The sequence below is a fragment of the Macaca fascicularis genome, chromosome 13, assembly GCF_037993035.2.
Source record: "Macaca fascicularis isolate 582-1 chromosome 13, T2T-MFA8v1.1".
In the NCBI taxonomy this organism is placed as follows: Eukaryota; Metazoa; Chordata; class Mammalia; order Primates; family Cercopithecidae; genus Macaca; species Macaca fascicularis.
In genome coordinates, this window is record NC_088387.1 from 79,825,702 (window position 1) to 79,842,631 (window position 16,930).

At 37.1% G+C, this 16,930-nt stretch overlaps 1 protein-coding gene across 12 annotated transcripts in view; it reads right to left on the bottom strand.

Moving 5' to 3' along the window:
* Positions 1-16,930, bottom strand: part of EML4 (EMAP like 4) — a 161,342-nt gene that overhangs the window by 88,196 nt on the left and 56,216 nt on the right. The window lies entirely within an intron of this gene.

The following is a 16,930-nucleotide window of genomic DNA, read 5'->3' on the forward strand; positions in this document are numbered from 1 at the left end:
AAGTGAATAAGCAAACTGCAAAACAATATGTACTGAATAATTTATAGACACACACCAAAACACACTTTTAAAAATTAACACAAAAAACGTATACACACACACATATGAATATATAATGTACACAGAAAGAAGCTGTGAAGTACACACATCAAACTGGTAACTGGGTTACCTCTGACTAGGAAGGTGAGATTAGAAAAGTGGGATTAAAGAGAAATTTTTGCTTTTCAGTGTATGTATTCTCGTATTATTCGAATTTCACAATAAAAATGTGTATTAATTTATGCCCTTTAAGGTAAAATGCACTGCTTCTGAAGTTTAACTTCTTAAAACAAGTTTCCTCCAGTTACAGTGTTCCAATGTTATAAGGAACATACAAAGCAGAATGCAAATAACTTAAATTTCTGTCATAGATTACTAAAACAAGAACAGACACTATCTTAAAGTCCAACAACCCCTTTCATCATTTTATGAATAAGTAAACTAAGACTCTGAGACATCAGGTGAGTTACCCATGGTCACACAGCAAATTGGAGTCAGAGTTCCTTCCTCTGATGACTCTACATAATCCACTGCTCTTGTTCTTTCCATTTTGAAGACTTTGCTCTTACTTTTCTTCCCTCCCAATCTCTAAGATACCACCATTCTCATTCACAATAAACTAAGGGATATAACTGTTCAGTAAATGAATATATTTTCTGAGGGCTATTAACATTCCCTTTTCTTGATCCAAGTAGATCATTTTCCTTATACACCCCCACCTTTTTTATAGAGTAGGAGTATAAGCTAAAAACAGTAATCCCCCTGCCTTTAAAAAATTTTTGGTAATTGCCTCGTTTTTTTTTTTTTTTAATTTTTGCTCCTTCTCAAAATAGTTTCCGGCTTTCAAGGTTGAAATATGAAATACAAATGAATTCTCAAGCATTTTTTAACTCGTTAAGGAAAAAGTAAAGAATGAAGAGAAAATAGAGATCCACAAACCTCTTACTATCAGTCTAATCCATTTACTGGCATGAGTCAGTCTCTTTTTAGCAGCACAAGGAAATTTATATGTGACTCGTACACTTTATATTTTAAAGTTTAAAATATTACAGTTTAAAGAATACAATTATAGCTATTCATTATGCTTTTATTACACAGAATCATATTTTCTGAACTGTTGAGAAATGTGTCACCTTTGCAGAGATAAGTATATTGTGTTTTATTATAAATATCCAAAAGTTGGCAATCCAGTATTACATCATCATATCAGAATGAGACATGCCTACACATTCTAGTATCTTTGGATTTTATTGATTTTGTATCTTTCTAAAACAGAATACTTACTGTCTTGTTTTCTTAGTGGGGGCATACAATCATAATGTAACCACTTCTTGGTGACTCAGTCTTCATTTAGAATATTAATTACTATGCTGCAAGCACTGTGGTGAAATGATACCCTAGAGGCTATTATATTTCTAATTAAATAATTGAGAACCATGGCTCAGGCCTGTAATTCAGCACTTTGAGAGGTTGAGGCAGGAGGACTGCATTAGCCAAGAAGTTCAAGACCAGCCTGAGTAACCTAGGGTGACCCTGTCTCCACAAAAAAAATTAGCCAGGGGGTGGCAGCACATGCCTATAGTCCCAGTCCTAAGGCAGCAGGATCACTTGAGCCTAAGAGGTCACGGCTGCAGTAAGCCAAGATTGTGCCACTGCACTCCAGTCTATATGATAGAGCGAGCAAGACCCTGTCTTTAAAATAAATAACTAACAATTTTTAAAAAGTTATCCAGCTGTGGTGGCATATGCTTGTAGTTGAGGGGCTGAGGCAGTAGAATTGTCTGAGCCCAGTTCAAGGCTGCAGTGAGCTATAACTGCATCACTGCACTCCAGCCTGGGCAAAAGAGCAAGACCCTATTGCTAAAATAAATAAATAAATAAATAAATAAATACAAATACAAATACAATAAAATTACATTTTTGATTTTCTTTTTTGTAGAGATGGGGTCTCAGTATATTGCCCAAGCTGGTCTTGAATTCCCACCCTCAAGCAATCCTCCCTGCTCAGCCTCCCAAAGTGCTGGGATTACAGGCATGAGCCACTGCACCAGACCACGTTTTTGGTTTTCTAATCTTTCTTTCTACTTTTCTCCTTACCTCTTTGCAGTCAGGATTAGCTATGCCTATCCATAGCAATGCTCCCTTTCCAATCTAATTTCCTACATTACGGGATACTGAATAACTAAGCTTTTTAACTGTTTATATGAGAAGTCTCTAACATGAAGACCTCTTCTATTTTAAAAATGTATTATAGGTTGAGTATCGCTTATCTGAATTGCTGGGGACCAGAAGTGTTTCAGATCTCAAATTTTTCAGATTTTGGAATATCTGCATATATACAATGAGATATCTTGTGGAGGGGATCCAACTCTAACCACAAATTTCATTTATGTTTCACTTACGTCTTACACACATGTCCTGAAGGTAATCTTATACAATATTTAAAAAATAATTTTGTGCATGAAATAAAGTGTATACTGAACTATCAGAAAGCAAAGGTGTCACTATCTCAGACACCCACGTGGACAACTGGTTGTTGTTTGGCATAACCATCATTCCTGACTCTGAACTTATATACTACCAATAAGCAATCACTTTTTAAAATGTATTCATACTAAAGTACTTAACAGGAAAATGCAAGCCTACCTCTCTTCTTCTCCCTCCTCAACCTACTCAATTCATGTTGAGTAGTTGAGATGACGAGCAGGAAGGTCTTATGATGATCCATTTCCATTTAATGAACAGTACATGAATTTTCCTTATGATTTTCCTAATAACATTTTCTTTATCTAGCTTACTTTATTATAAGAGTACAGCATATAATATATGTAATACACAAAATATGTGTTAATCAACTTGTTGTTACCAGTAAGGCTTCTGGTCAATAGTAGGCTATCAGTAGTCAGGTTTTTGGGGAACCAAAAGTATACGGGGATTTTCGACTGAGGGGGAGAAGCAGTTGGCATCCCAAGCCCCCATGTTATTCAAGGGTGAACCATATATTAAAGCCCATATCTCTACCACACACAAAAATAAGATCTGAGAAGATTAAAGAATTAAAGGCAAAATTATAAAATCTTTAGAAAATAACTGTAAATGTCTTCATATCCTACAAACAGGAAGGTTCTAAAAAAGATACAAAAAGAACTAACCATAAAATATTGATACTTAACTACAACAGAATTCAGATGTTTGGTCTCCAAAAGACATAATAGAGAAAGTAATCCATAAACATGGAAAAGATAGCTGTAACACATATAAATGATAAAAATTTGTATCCAAACTGGACATGGTAGCTCATGCCCGTAATCCCAGAACTTTGGGAGGCCGAGGGAGGAGGACTGCTTGAGCTCAGGAGTTCGAGACCAGCCTGGGCAACATGGCATCCCCGTCTCTACAAAAAAATACAAAAATTAGCCAGGCATGGTGGCACATACCTGTAGTCCCAGCTACTTAGGAGGCTGAGGTGGGAGGATGACCTGAGACCAAGGAGGTTGAGACTACAAATAATTCCATAGTTCATCAAAGCTTTTGCCAGTCTTTCTAAATACCTCATAGAAAAGGAAACATAAATGGCCAACAAACAAAAAATGAGGCTCAAGCACCTCATTAATAAACTTGGAAAGACAAACTGAAACCATCCAAAATACTATCTTATGTGTACCAGACTGGCCAAAAATGTAAAGTGTGACAACATCCAGTATTCCCAAAGATATGGAGGGATATGAACTCTCAAACATTACTGGTAGAAAGTGACCTGTTTCAATGACTTTAGGGGGGAAAAAACCTTGGCAATATCTAGTAAAACTGAAGACACACACATCCTATGATCCAGCAATTTCACTGTTACCCTAAACCTAAAGTAGAAGTCAACAAACTTTTCTGTAAAGGGGAAAATAGTTAAATACTTTAGGCTTTGCAGACCACACGGTCTGTGCAGCAAACTACTCAGATGTGCCTTTGTAACACAAAAACAGCTATAAATATGCATATGAATGGGTGTGGCTATGTTCCAATAAAACTTCATTTATAAAACAGGTGGCCTCCCAGGCAGTCTCCCAGTCTCTGTTCTAGAGAAACTCCTGCAGACATACATACACCAAAAGACATGTCCAAGAATATTCACAGCAGCATAGTTCATCATAAAAACAAATTGGAAACAACCTAAATATCTATCAATTGTAAAATAGGTAAATAAATTGTGATATTAACAACCAACAGAATACCAGAATAGTAAAAATAAACTATGGTGATGTGCAACATCATTCTGAATCTCAGGAACATGATGAATGTAAAGAGCAAGTCAGGTGAAATTTACATAAAGTTCAAAAACATACAAAAGTAAATACAATGTTTAGAAAAAAAACTACTGAAAAACCAAGGGAATGATATACACAAAATTTATGACAATAGTTACTTCTGATAGTTGTATGACAGAGGATAGGATAGTGAGACACTCACACATAATGGAACATCTATGTGATTAAAACATGTATTATACTTTTTAGGGAGGGGAAGGGAAGTTCAATGATTTTTCTCTTCTGTAAAAGTGGATAGGGGATAACTGGTCTACATAACTGACTTACTCACTTTATTCTTTGGAGAACAATGAATCCATTTTTGTGAATTAAATTCCAAAACAAAAATGAAGTTGTATTTCCAAGAACCCTGGGGTTTTGTGGCATAAAAACAACTAGACTAGTTGGTCTTTATGACAGTTTTGAGGCCTAATGGTATGACCCTAAGATTAGTTATCTACAAACCTATGGAAAAAAAAGTCCTTCATTTCAAAAAGTTACATTGTATGAGATATATCATCCCAAGAACAAATAAGTTGTTAAAAAATTTGAAATAGTCTCTGATCTCCCCTTCCTAAAGCACTTATGCTGAGACACTGGGCAGCCGTTCTAGGTTAGAATAGTAATGGCAGATTAGGTTCGATTAGAGAAGCTAACGTGACAGAAGACCATGAGAAACTAGTAACAATACCACACACTGTGTAGAGTGTTGGGCTTTTTTATTTTTTGAGACAGTCCGGCTCTGTCACCCAGGCTGGCGTACAGTGTCATGGTCTCAGCTCACTAGAACCTCTGCCTCCCAGGCTCAAGTGATTCTCACGCCTTAGCCTCCCGAGTAGCTGGGATTACAGGAGCATGCCACCATGCTCTGCTAATTTTTTTTTTTTGAGATGGAGTTTCGCTCTTGTCGCCCAGGCTGAGTGCAGCGGCGTGATCTTGGCTCACTGCACCCTCCACCTCCCAGGTTCAAGAGACTCTCCTGTGTCAGCCTCCTGAGTAGCTGGGATTACAAGCACCTCCAAGCACACCCGGCTAACTTTTGTATTCTTAACAGAGACAGGATTTCACCATGTTGGCCAGGCCTGTCTCAAACTCCTGACCTCAGGTGATCCACCCACCTTGGCCTCCCAAAGTGCTGGGATTACAGGCATGAGCCACCACGCCCAGCCCGCTAATTTTTGTATTTTTAGTAGAGATGGGGTTTCGCCAAGTTGACCAGGCTGGCCTTGAACTCCTGGTCTCCAGTGATCCACCCACCTTGGCCTCCCGAAGTGTTGGGATTACAAGGCATGAGCCACAGCGCCTGGCCTAGATAATTGTTTTTGATGAAGTTTTTTGGTTAGACTTCACAAAAGCAAAAGTCAAGCTTAATTATGCAATTTCTGATGTATTAAGAGAGGCACTTTTAAATTATTTTCCATTAAAAGCTGCTGTTTCATATACATGACCATCTTTTTTCACGGAGAACAAGAACAAGCTGAGCAAAACCCACTCTGTCCTCTCAACAGGAATATATTTGTTTACAAAGTAAGTAGTTTTAAGTACTTTATACAAGTGTGTAGGCAAATGTTTATGACATTACTGACACATATATTTACAGGGAGAAGGGGGCTAATGGAGGGAGCAAGGAATCTAGATTCATTCCCAAGTCCTCAGACTTCTTTTGTCACAAGTTTGTGAGACAGGTCTGAACTCACAGGAATGGAGAGATAGGTTACCTGGTCAGAAATTCTTAAGTGTAGAGGAATCACACACTGAAGCGAGACCAGGCAAGTTGTCTTCCATTCTCACCACCGATGTTGTAAGCAATATAAACCAGTTCTGTGTATTTTCCTACCACTTTCCCAGATAGTTCCAAAGCAAATCCCAGCTCTCTATATCTCACAGCATACTTTACATTCTGAGAAAATCCTCAGTCCAGATGGCCTATCACACAAACTACTTCTATGTTGGCACAAATAAAACTTAGTTCTTCTCCTGTCCCTTTGCTCTCTGAACTAAAGAAAGTGCTCTATTTTATAAAAGGGGACAAACTGAAGGAGAGCGAGCACACAGCACACAGGCAAAAGCAGGCAGGATACAGACAAAAAACCTGGGCTGCTTTGAGGAGTGGCTAAACCCTAGGCAACAGAAAAGCATGAATTAATGCACTACACAAATATTCACCACAATTATTTGGCTGTCCTTGGGCACTACTTTTCTGATCTTCCTTAAACTGGTTAACAATAACCAGTTTAGAGCTTAGAGCTTAAAGTCCCCAAAGTAAGTATTTTTTCTAGTAGGAAATAAAATAAACAATGTGTATATAAAGTAGCAAGTCATATTTCCTTTTTCCTTATTTTATTTAAAATAAAATGAAACTCACATGAATTGTAACAAAACTAAAGGAATTATCACTTTTTATTGATTTTTAAAATCAAAATATTAAGATACTGAGATTTATTATAAACATTTTGCTAAGTTAACAAATATAATTAACAATGAGAATCATTTTTCTTAACTAATTTTCCAAGTTGTTTGAAAATGTTAATTACAGTACTAGTATTAAGAAACCTATAATGAAGGCTGGGTGCAGTGGCTCACTCCTGTAATCCCAACACTTTGGGAGGCTGAGGCAGGCGGATCACGAGGTCAGGAGATTGAGACCATCCTGGCTAACCCTGGCTAACACGGTGAAACCCTGTCTCTACTAAAAATACAAAAAAAAAAAAAAAATTAGCTGGCTGTGGTGGCGGGCACGTGTAGCCCCAGATGCTGGGAGGCTGAGGCAGCAGAATGGTGTGAACCTGGGAGGTGGAGCTTGCAGTGAGCCAAGATCGTGCCACCGCACTCCAGCCTGGGTGACAGAGTGAGACTCCGTTTAAAAAAAAAAGAAACCTATAATAACAAACAGTTTAGAGCTGGTTAGATAGTCCAGTTTTTAAACCACTCATGCTTCAAATAATGTCAATGTGTAAGGAAATTCATATTATGAATATCTTTAGTAAAACCAGGTAACAATGAAAGGAACATGTATTTATTCTCCTATAACTATTTCTAAAGTTAATTAAAGAATAAATTTGTGAGGATAAATGTCAAAACAAGACTATCAGTGGTTCATCTCTTTTTGTTGCTTTTAAGCTTTACAATTGCACTTAATAAATTTAAACCAACTCAAAATAAAACATAAACAACATGACTGCTATAAACACACACGCACCAAAAACTACTGTGAAAGGGATGAAACCTAAACCAAACTAAACATGAAGAGCTGTGAACATGAAGAGACTGAGATAAGGATAAACTCATAGCAAAAGCTGATAAAAGACACTGGAATGAGGCAAAATGATCCAGATTAATACTTACAAAAGGTCTTTACAGGCCGGGTGCGGTGGCTCACGCCTGTAATCCCAGCACTTTGGGAGGCCAAGGTGGGTGGATCACGAGGTCAGGAGATCGAGACCATCCTGGCTAACATGGTGAAACCCCATCTCTACTAAAAAATACAAAAAATGAGCTGGGCGTGGTGGTGGGTGCCTGTAGTCCCAGCTACTCGGGAGGCTGAGGCAGGAGAATGGCATGAACCCGGGAGGCAGAGCTTGCAGTGAGCTGAGATCCCGTCACTGCACTCCAGCCTGGGTGACAGAGCCAGACTCCATCTCAAAAAAACAAAAACAAAACAAAAAAAGCCTTTACAGAAAAGCAGAAGCCATGAAAAGTGTGTTTCTACAAGTAAGACTCAGGAAAGCACTTCTCTTTTGATTAATACCTGGTACAGATTCATCAAAGTATAGGAGTTACTTGAAAGATTAACAGGAGTGAGGTGGGTTGGAGAATATGTAATGTGTTTGAAATATTACAGGCTAGGAAGGAATTCAAATTCTTGCTATTAACTGGTGAGAGGCTTGAAAGCGGATTGTATGTTAGTATACTTCTCTTCAATCACCAGACAAATGTTTAAGGCTGTAGTTTTATGATTCAAGTGTCAACTATACTCTTCTTTACAATAAATGGACCCAAATTAAATGATTGCTTAGAGGTTTCTAAGGTTAGAAGGGCTGTCAAAAAAGTTCTGTAGCAAAGTGCTTTCTAATTAGCATATAACAAAAAAGGTCCCCTTGCACATCAAAGTATATTGGGCTTTTTTTCCTAGCACCTCCCATTTGTGCAGTGCATTACTAATTTGTATATTATGTACCTTGGGCATTTCTTCCCTTTCAAATTAAAATCTAATTTCAGGGAAAAAGCTTGTGGGATCCAGTCTTAGCTGTTTCTATGATTAAGAATCATCTTCTCTCTTTTCTATTACAGTCAAATCTCTTCCAAAAGGCCTATTCATCCAAATATTTGAGTACTACTATATATAAAAATTTTTCCAAGTGCTGAGAATTAAAAAAAATTACTGTCAGAAATTTATCTATCAGAAATTAGAAATAAAGAGATAATTTTTTTTTTCTTTTGAGACGGAGTCTCTCTCTGTCGCCCAGGCTGGAATGCAGTGGCGCGATCTCGGCTCACTGAAAGCTCTGCCTCCTGGGTTCACGCCATTCTCCTGCCTCAGCCTCCTGAGTAGCTGGGACTACAGGCACCCATCACCTCACCCAGCTAATTTTCTGTATATTTAATAGAGACAGGGTTTCACCGTGTTAGCCAGGATGGCCTCAATCTCCTGACCTCATGACCCACCCGCCTCGGCCTCCCAAAGTGCTGGAATTACAGGCGTGAGCCACCGTGCCTGGCCATAAAGGGATAATTTTAATAGATGATTCTCAAGACAGAACTAATGGAATATGGTCATTGACTAGATGAGGGGATAAAAAGTAGAGGAAGATCCCTGTGTTTCTATTTGGATGACTGAATAAATGGTTCTATAACATTCACTGATAGAGAACAAAGGAAAAAAAAACAGGGTGGGGAATGAGGGAACAGAATGATGTGTGGTTTTGGATCTACTAAGTTTGAGGTCATTATAAGAAAACTATAACTAGGTTTTGGGCTTAAGACAGAGGCCTGAACTAGAGATTACATTTGGGAGCTTTATTAGGACATATCTGATAACTGGAGTCATGAGAATTGATGACTTGGAGTGAGAAACGAATAGGGCCAAAGTTATCCAGCAGAGAAGACAAAATAAAAACTGTCAGAAAGCTAGTCATAGGTTCAGGAACGGAGATACAACATTACAGACTGCAAAGATATCAAAAGACAATGACTAAAAATGGTCCATCTGATTTGGCCAGTATTAAGAAATCTTTACCAGAGAAGTTTCAGTGGAGTCATGGGAACAGAAGCATGACTGAAAAGCACAGAAGTGAGGCTGGGAGGTAAGGCAGTCTTTTAAGGAATTTGATTGAAGATGGAAAGGGTTTAACAGGATGGGGGTGAAGAGAGTGTTTGCAAAGCTGATGGTAGCGTTTTTATTTAAATGTAAGAGTAGTAGATTTACAGGGTTTAGGGAAGGAACCAATAGAGTGATTTGTACTAACACGAAAGGACATGCAGCAGAGCTCCAGCTTTAGAGATGTGAAGGGCTAAAATAGAAAAAACCAGACAAAGAATGAGCCTTTTCTGAGAAGAGATGCTTTTATCTAAGAATGAAGGGAAAAAGAAGAGAGGAGGTACAGATACTTGTCTTTCTACCTAATTTTTCTGTAAAGCAGGAGACACCATGCCCTGCTAAGAAGAGCTGGTTAAAGAGCTTGAGCTGGCTGGGCGTGGTGGCTCACGCCTGTAATCCCAGCACTTTCGGAGGCTGAGGCGGAGGGATCGCCTGAGGTCAGGAGTTTGAGACCAGCCTGGCCAACATGACAAAACCCAATCTCTACTAAAAATAAAAAATTAGCCGGGCATGGTGGCACACACCTGTAATCCCAGCTACTCGGGAGACGGAGGTTACAGTGAACTGAGATTGCAACACTGTACTCTAGCCTCTGTAACAGTAAAAGACTGTCTCAAAAAAATAAAATAGAAAATAAAAAATAAGAGGTTGAGCCAATAGGTAAGTGTGGAATTGTATATACCACATGACTCATAACATTGCAGGATATTGTTAATTACCTTTTAATAAAGTTACATTTAAAATTCCTAACTAGATTGTAAAACCCTCTGGGGAAGAAGCTATTTTTCATTTTCCTCTACACCTGCAAAGCATCACACACTGCAATAACTCTCCAAACAATGGTTGATTTGTTGTGGTTGTACTTCAGAATAAGCAACAAAGACAGGATAAAACAGGGAATGAAAAAAGGCACTCATTAGTTTGGACTAATGCATAGGACTGGAGGTTGCTTTAGAAGATAAGAGTCCCCTTTATTAGAAGTTCCGTGTAGCTGAGGGGGAATCTGGAAGAAGTAAATTTAGCTAATAATTGTATGACAGAAAAGATAGGTATCTCTCCCCTCTTCCCTCACTATCCTAGTATTTCTTCCTTTTTTTGTTTTTTTTTTCCTTTCTCTGAATATCTCCCCCCGCTTTCCTTTCTTGTACCTGTATTTTGAGACTATCTATCTTCCTGCCCTCCTTTCCCCTCTTCCCCTCTGCCAGGATATGACCAAAATGAAGTATAGTTTTGTTATTCCTATCAGTTTTAGAGATTTAACCCAACTAAGAGATTAGACGTTCTTGCATTACTAGGTCTCAACCCAGGACTCTAGATTTATTTTGCTAGAGTTTTCCTCTTATTTTTTTTTATAAGCAAATGGGCTAAAATGCTTTTATTTCTTATCCAAGAAAAAAAATCTACTTTACTTCCCTCCCTGATTCCTCTGACAAACTCATTATTTACATGTATTTAGCCCTAAACTCACTCACTCACATTTATTTTTCTCTCTAGTGGTGAATGGGTGATTCTTGCAAGATCTTGCTTTATGAAAAAAATACTTTACCATTTAAGATTTTACTAACAAAACTGTTCCTGGAATACAAAGTTCACGCGTAAGCTAAAAACTTACTTAATATGCATATAGTGCTTAAGAACACAATTCTGGATTTAGACTGTCTGGGATTTAAAAACCGGCTTCATCATTTACTAACTATATACCCAGGCAAGTTTCTTAACTTCTTCATGCCTCAGATTCTCCATCTTTAAAATGAAGCTAAGAACACCTAACATACAAACTTATAGAAAATTAAATTAGATAAATTAAAGAGCATGTTAAAATGACAAAAGGTGAAATTTTTTTATAAGTGTTAGCTACTACTATAATCATAAGATTCCAATATAAAGGCCTGCTAAACCCACACCTAGATCACCTTAATCCCTAAGGATGAGTAACATTTGCAGTCAGATACCTAGGGTACACAATCAAAGTTTCACTAAAACTTAGTTTCTAATACCGTAGCAGAAAGAGATACTATATTTTACTGATTTGTTTACTCACTAAATTTCATTTTAATCATCAGAAAGTTAAAAATGGACTAAATTGGAATTAGCAGGAGATGCTGGAAATAACACAAAGATATATGTTATTTGATAATCATTTTTAACATTAAGTGACCTTCTAATTATTAATACATACCATGTATTGTTAGGACTTAAATGAGATGGTTTCCTAACCCTAGCAAGCATTGTGGGGGACAGAAAAAGGTAAATAAATAAAGTACAATACAACAGCTGTCCTGACAGATATATACAGAAAATTGTAGAACTCAAAGAAAGTCAGTCAATTTTTACCAGGAGAGAAAAGAATGAAAGCCTGGTCTCTGGAGCAAGTTGTTTTTCTGTTAAAAGAAAAATATTGATGAGAAATTTTTTAAAGCAATGCCATTTTAAGAGCTCACGATGTAGGCCTATAAAACATTAAGCAAAGCTATAATTTCTAAATTATAAGACTACAGCTATATTCCAAACAATGTAAGTACTGAATACTAAATTTTAAATGACAAGCTCTAAGAACAAGATGTTTTAGCCTATTTCAAATAAAAAAGAAGGCAGAGAAAGATCCAGAGGAAATCTATCAATCAACCACAAGCTATATCATCAAAACTCATCAATTTCATTCCTAAAACTATGTCAATCCTTGAGCAATGTAGGGGTTAGGGGTGCTGACCACCCACTCATTTTTCTCTGAGGAGAAAGAACATGTAAAAATCTACTGTCTTAGCAATTTTCAAGTATATAAATCCATGTATAACTTTGTATTTTTTTTTTTTTTTTTTTTTTTGGAGACAGAATCTCTCCCTGTCACCCGGGCTGGAGTGCAGTAGCATGATCTTGGCTCATTGCAACCTCAGCCTCCCAGGCTCAAGCAATTCCCATGCCTCAGCCTCCTGAGTAGCTGGGATTACAGGCGCATGCTACCACATCCAGCTAATTTCTTGTATTTTTTGTAGAGACGGGCTTTCGCCATGTTGGCCAGGCTGGTTCTCAACTCCTGAACTCGAGTAATTCGCCCGCCTCGGCCTCCCAAAGTGTTGGGATTACAGGTGTGAGCCACCATGCCTGGCTTATGTATAATTTTTGACTCCCTACAAACTATTAATAGCCTGCAGCTGACCGGAAGCCTTACTAATAACAGTTAACACATATTTTGTATGTTATATATATATATTACATACTCTAGTTTTATAATGAAATGTTTTAAAAAATCATAAGGAAGAGAAAATATATTCACTATTCATTAAGTGGAAATGGAGGTTCATAAAAAGTCTTCAGCCTTGCTGTTTTCACACTGCATAGGCAGAGGAGGAAGGAGGGGGTTGTTCTTGCTGCCTGAGGGGTGGCAGAGGCCGAAGAAAATCCTTGTATAAGTGGACCCACACAGTTCAAACCTGTGTTGTTCAAGGGTCAACTGTATTTGAAGGGCATATATATTGCAATATGTCACACAAAATTGAGTTGTTGGACCAGGAGCAAATTTCAAGTTTTTCTTTGTGGAAGAGGAGTAGTTTAAAACAAACAAACAAAAACAAAGGCTTAACAGGCTCATATTAATTTTGAAAGCAGGTAGGATATAATTCTTTAAAAAATAAGAACAGAGGCTGGGCACAGTGGTTCACGCCAGTAATCCCAGCACTTTGTGGGGCTGAGGTGGGAGGACTGCTTGAGACCAGCCTGAGCAACACAGTGAGACCCCATCTCTACAAAATTAAAAATTAAAAAATCAGCCAGGTGTATGCCAGGAATCTTAGCCAGCTAATTGGGGCAGGCTGTGGAGGCTGAGGTGGAAGGATCACTTGAATCTGGGAGGTCAAGGCTGCATGAGCCACGATGTGCCACTGCACTCCAGCTGGGCAACAGAGCGAGATATTACCTCAAGGGGGAAAAAAAAAGAATGATCATTTCATATGTACATAAAACTGACAGTGGGAAAAAGTCTGGATTAAACAAGCTCAGTACAATGCTCAACAAAATCTTGCTTTCCTTTTGAGGGGATTCCCTTTGCTGAACTTCATGGAAATTTTGTGGGATATACTGCTACTAGAATCAAAATTTATATATATATATTTCTAGAAGTAAGCAGTTTTTATTTTTTTAATCTCATTTAACATTTTTAAATTTACTTTTTAATTGACAAGTTGTATATATTTATGGTGTATAACATGATACTTTATACATGTAAATACTGTGGAACGGCAAAGTCAGACTACTTAACATATGCATTACGTCACATAACATTTTTCTATGAGAAAGAACACTTAAAAATCTACTCTCTTAGCAATTTTCAAGATTTTATTTTATTTTACTTTATTTTATTTTATACAGAGTCTTGCTCTGTCGCCCAGGCTGCAGTACAACGGCGCGATCTTGACTCACTGCAACCTCCGCGTCCCAGATTCAAGTGATTTTCCTGCCTCAGCCTCCCAAGTAGCTGGGATTACAGGCATGCACCACCACACCCGACTAATTTTGTATTTTTAGTAGAGAAGGGGTTTCACCATGTTGGCCAGGATGGTCTCGATTTCTTGAACTCATGATCCGCCCGCCTCGACCTCCCAAAGTGCTGGGACTGCAGGCGTGAGCCACCGCACCTGGCCCACAATTTATTTTTTTATTAACTGTAAAAACTATGATTTACAATAGATCTCTTCAACTTATTTCTCCCATCTAACTGAAATTTTGTGTCTTTTGGCCAACATCTCCCCAATCTCTGTCCCTTCAGTGTTATGGCTAAGAATTACGTGAGTATGTATATTTTAATCTCAGAATTTAAGTGTATCTGGAAGATCTAACAGATTCAATCTACTTTAAATGACTATCATACCAAGAAAAGACTGGGAAGAACTATTTTTCTAATCCACTTACAAATGTGCCTCGGGCATGAACGGTGGAAGATCCAATACATTATTTTACCATAAAGGGATGATTAACACATTTTTTGTACAAATGGGACTTTTATGAACATCCATTTCCACTTAATGAACGGTGAATATATTTTCCTTATGATTGTTCTAACATTTCATTATAAAACTATAGTATATAATATACAAAATAGAGCTCTTTTGTTATTTAATTTGGGTAGCATTATTTCTTTAAAAAGAAAACAAATTTTTAGATGTTTGTAAAATATTTATACATTTTATACTTATTGAGCGACTAATTTGTCAGGACTATGTTAAATCCCAAGGATACAAATTCAACTTGCTTTCTTCTCACTTCAAAAAAATAAAAGTTTTTAAATTTCTGAAAGATTGAGAAAATCAACATATGAAAGAAATATGTCAATATTGCCTATAAAGCAATAAAAAAAGACATCAGTCCAATAGAAAAATGCAAAAAAGACATGACTAGGCAAACTTCTATCTGTGGGGAGGGAAGAAGGGTGAATCAAGGTCACTAGTAATTAGGCACACGACAATTAAAATCACAAAATACTATTTCACACATCCTTGGATAAACAAAAAACATAAATAAAGTCTGGCAACGTTAGTTGGATTTAGAGCATCAGAACTTTTATACATTCTGAAGGGAAATGTATATCGACAAACTCTTCTGGAGAATAACTCAGCAAGACTTACAAAATGTGAAAGTATATTTGGCCTACAATCCAGCAATCCAGAAGTAGGCAAAAAAAATAAATAAATAAACAGGCATTTCTCTAAAGAAGATATACAAAGTATCAATAAGCACATGAAAATATGTGGAGAAATTAGAACTCTTGTGCATTGCTGGTAGGAATGTAAACCTGTGTAACCACCATAGAAAACAGTGGGCAGTTCCTCAAAAAATTAAACAGGATTACCATATGACAAAGCAACTCCACTTACAGGTATAAACCAACAGAACTGAAAGCATGAACTCAAGATACTTTTACACACCAATGTTCATAGCAGCATTATTCACAACAGCCAAGGGGTAGAAAGCACCCAAATGTCCACAAACACATGAATGGATAAACATAAAATGGAATATTATTCAGCCTTAAATAGAAATGATACTCTGACACATGCTAAAACATGAGTGAGTTTTGAAAACATTATGTTAAGTAAAATAAACCAGACACAGAAGGACAAATATTGTATGTTTCCACTTATACCAGGTACCTAGAATAGGCACATTCATAGAAACAGAAAAGAGAAAGAGGTTACTGGGGACTGAAAGGAGAAGTCAATGAGGAGTTACTGATATGACGAAAAAGTTCTGAAAACATACGGGTGACGGCTGCACAACAATGTGAATGTGCTTAATAACACTGAACTGTAAAGTTAAAAATGTTTAAAATGATAAATTTTATGTGTATTTTATAACAATAAAAAAATCATAATGAGATGCCACTTCATACCATTAGGATGGCTATAATCAAAATGACAAAGTGTTGGTAAGGATAAGGGGAAATTGAAACCCTCTATAATCAAAATGACAAAGTGTTGGTAAGGATAAGGGGAAATTGAAACCCTCATATATTGCTGGTGGGAATGTAAACAGTAGAACCACCTTGGAAAACAATCTGGCAGTTCTTCAAAAGGTTAAACAGAGGCACCATATAACCCAGCAACGCCACTCCTAAAGTATATACCTAAGAGAAATAAAGACAGATGCCCACATAAAAACTTGCACATGACTGTTTATAGCAGCACTGTTCGTAAGAGCCAAAAAGCAGAAATAACCCAAATGTCCATTAAATGCTGAACAGTTATTTGTTCACATGGTTATACCTATATGACGGAGTATTACTCCAATAAAAAAGAATAAAACAGTGATACACGCTGCAACATGGATGAAATCTTGAAAACATACTTAGTGAAAAAAGCCAGTCACAAAAGACTACATACTGTATGATTCAATTTATATAATGTCCTGAATAGGCAAACCTATAAGAGAAAGTAGATTAGCAGCTGGCTAAAAACTACAGGGACTGGGAGAAATAGGAAGTGACTGCTAAAGGATACAGGATTTATTCTTATTGTGGTAAAAATATTCTAAAAATTGATGGTGCACGACTCTGAATATATTAAAAACCACTGAATTGTATGTTTTAAATGGGTGATTCATATAGCACGTGAATTGTATCTCAAAACAGCTGTCACAAAAACAACGAAAAAACCCTCATTCGATAAGCCACAAAAACGTTCATAATTTAAACTGTAAATTCCCTCAGAAGGTATAAATAGAATTTAAATTTTCCCAAGTGTATAAATGACAGGAAGGAGAACCCATAGTGGTATTATTAGGTATG